Below are 3,795 nucleotides of genomic sequence, written 5' to 3' on the forward strand. Positions count from 1 at the left end.
ACACACACGCTCAGACAAAAGATCAGCATGTCTTTCCAGGAACCAGCAGGCAGTGGTGGCTCTAAACAGCTTACAGAGCTGAGACAACAGGCCTGGATACAAACGCAGACCACCTCACCTCCGATCCTCTCTTGTCTCTATTGCTCAGCCAGTACGACTCAGGAAGTAGATGAGCCAAGAAAGCCTGTAGCCTCAAACGACTTATGAAACTGAGACAAAAGCTGCAGCTACCACATGGAGAAAAAGATAAAGGGGAAGAATAAACCCTAATTTTTTTTTTGGCTCTCTGGCTTCACTTTGTATAGTTTCTTTTATTTCTTATTATAAGAACCAGTGAGTATCTTATTTTTTTGTGTTAGTGTTATTTGATACTCACCTGGTGGACAGGTGGGTGTGCAGCAGAGAGAGAAGAAAATGCAGTTGAATTTTCTTACATATTTTCAGCACGTAGTTTATTAGACAATATGAATCAGTGTCTGCTATTTTAATGTGATTTTGTGATTTCTTTTTTAACTATTGTTGCCATTTACCTCCTTTAGTTTTCTTCTTGTTTTCTGCTGATTTAACTCTATGATCATTTCTCCAAGTTTCATATTTTGAGTTTCTTTTTTTTATTTGTTTGCTCTTTGATTTTTGCCTGTTTGACATTTTTTTTTGCATCTTTACTGCGTCTTTGATATTTTTATTGAAAGGAATCTTGGCACTATTTTTTTGGCCTCGAGTTAAGCTATTTATTGGATATTTCCTGAAACAGTTGCTTCCATTGTTTCTACCTCTATTGTCTTTGTCATTAGTGCATTGAAATACTGGCCATTGTGTTAACATCAAACGATTTACTTGAAAGTTTTTATTGAAATACTAACTGACTAACTGCAGCATTTTAGACTCAAAGTAGAAGCAGTAAAAGAAGTAATGTGTGCACATGGAAAACTGCCTGAAAAAATATATTATAGCTTCAACATAACGTTGTCATCAGAAAAAAATTCTTAAATTTAAAAATGGCCCTAAACTTTGATTAATGACTCAAAGTATTACCCAGAATGCCCTCCCTTAATGGTATTAATATGGTTTAATATACCGAAGCGTGCAAAAGGAGTCAAGGCATGTTAAGATACGTCCCCCTGTAGTTGGTGTTGACATTATCAGACATCCTGTTGTTGTAATTTTATCCATAACAAAGCTAAGGATTTATAAACCACCTGGGGAGGCATTACAGACAATATACAGTAAATATTAAAGTAGGATTTTAATGTGTTCATGAGGAAGAATTACACCAATATATACGCTCATATTCACTCTGAAGACATATTTTTATTTTCTTTGTTGGAAAGTGTGTGTCCTCTGACTCTGTGCTGTGATGCTGCCATCTGCTGGTCACTGGCTGCATTAGGCCTGAGGTCTTGAAATGGCAAATCAGCAGCAGACACGACACGGCAACAGCCTTTCCATCCGTAACCCCACCCATTCGTTTCACCAGAAACCTGCTGATATAAACCGGATGCACATTAAGTGCATCGTCATCCCCCGTCATGTCAGGTACTAACATAAACTGTGATGTCATCAGTTGAGCTCTTATTTTGGTAAGCCTGCCAGTGCTACTCAACAAGCTGGCAATTTGTGAACAATTTGAGGGCAATACTGCAAAATATCAGTGTCCCTGATCCACATTCGTACGCTTGTTCATTTATATTTGCAACCAGGGGCCGGTGCTTATTCAGGAAAGGCTTCATACATGCTCCACAACATGCAATTTTATATGTTTGGAGGTTTGGTTTTATTAGTATTATATGATTAGAAGAGTAAAATTAACATTTGAAATGAAGTCATGTTCACTGGAAGAGGGAAATTTTGACACTTGTAATGTGATGCTGTTTTTCCACTGTGGGAGATTCTACTATTTTCTCTTGGAGATAAACATTCATTCATTCCCGGGAGACGACACTTTGGACATAGTATTTATTTCAGTCTTAAAAGTTTATAACAACTTCTGGATAACATGACATGAAAACAAAACAAAAAAGAAAAAAAAAAAAAAAAAACACAAAACAAATTTTAATCGCACCCCAGTTTGACAAAATTAGAATTCATAAAAGCAGTTTTGAAAAAATAAAAATAACAATAAAATCACAGGAAAATACCCCCCTCCCACCCCTCCAACCCCCAAAAAAACAAAAAAAAACAGCTCTTGTAGACTTACAGTACATCAGGAGTCTGTACACCTGATGTGTTACACCTGATTTCAATGTTCAGACACCTGTGTGAATACTTGAACCAGTTTGGGATTCGAATTCAAGCCAGCGAAAGTGGATTTGAAGGTTTAGGGTGCAAATGGGGGGGGCCCCAGAACCTCAGGCCCTCTTTTTCTTTTTTTACAGCAAAGCCCAGCACCTGGAAATGTGTTAAAAAAAAAAACACAGAACAAATCTCGTGGTTTTCTAATCAAGGAGCCATGATTTAATCCAAATCCTTTTTTTCTTTTCTTTTTCTCACAAATATCTGTAACATTCCCCCAATCATTAGACTACCTAAAAGCAAATCCCCTTTATTTCAGTTCAACATTTATTAATTCTACACATTGAATACAAAAGGTTTAAGCGATTGGCATCGTTAATATCATACAAGACTGTTATGTTCTAGGGAAAATGGCTCTGTCTGTGCTCAGTAGTTAGCTTTATTGTTCGGTGAAATGCATGACCTTTTTGTGGTTGAAAACAGTGAACAATCTCCCCACAGCCAAATAAAGTTTATATACCTTTTAATCCTCTTTTTTCAAATATATATTTATTATATATAAAATACTGTTTCATTCATAAAAGCCTTACTTTGTACAATGTCTGAGTTGATGTGTGTCAGTGAGCGAATGAAGTGAATGATATGATATATATGTGTGTGTTTGTGTGTGAATGCGTGAGTGTGTGGAAATTGTCTCAAACAGCTGGTACTGACTCAAGACCTAATACACTAAAAACAAAAGGTGTTTTACACAATATACACATTTTATTTCTTACAAAAAAAAAAAAAAAAAAGTAAGAGAAAGAAGGTGTCGGCTGATGGTGTTAGCAGGCGGGCTATAGCAGGGTTAGTACCACCAAATGTAACGTAAATCGACAGAAAAATGACAGGAAGAGAGAGAGAGAGAGAGAGGGTGTGTGAATGAAGAGCTAGTAATACAAATAAAAAGGCAGTCAGTCTCACTAAGGAAAGCTCATCGTCAGTGCATCTCATCGTGGATGTCCCGAAGTCAAAGTGCCGATTTGGTAACCATCCAGTCCTCATCAATAAGGCCAAAAACGAAAAGGAAAAAAAAAAAAAAGAGCACTTCTGTCTAGAAATGGATGAACAGAATCACATTTTTTTGTTGCACCAACGTCAAAAGTGATTTAAAAAAGAAAGAAGAAGAAAAAAAAGAGAAAGTAAAGAATGATCCTTTTGGGAAAGAAGGGAAAAGAATGAAAAAAATGCACTTTTGTTGTCGCACATCCGTCATGGCACCATTTAGTGGATATTTTTCTGCTTTCATTTTGAGGTACTTCTTAGGAAAAACAAAGACTAAGTGTAAAGATATTTAAGTCAGTTTTTTTTTTTGTTTGTTTTGTTTAGTTTTTTTTTTAAGCTGTGTTGCACAGTAGCACCATTGTTTGAGTTTTAAGTTTTTTTTTTTTTTTCCGGAAGACAATGCACCATTGGAATTCCACCTCGTCGCCACGGCGACCACTGCCCCCCCCTCCCCCAACTCCCTTACTTGTCCCCTCGGTCATCCAATCATCTCTTGTTATTGATTGGGCGTTTTCTCCC

This window comes from Seriola lalandi, unplaced genomic scaffold (genome assembly GCF_002814215.2).
Source record: "Seriola lalandi dorsalis isolate HSWRI2012SDOR001 ecotype SW California unplaced genomic scaffold, Sedor1 jcf7180002054684, whole genome shotgun sequence".
NCBI classification, from domain to species: Eukaryota; Metazoa; Chordata; class Actinopteri; order Carangiformes; family Carangidae; genus Seriola; species Seriola lalandi.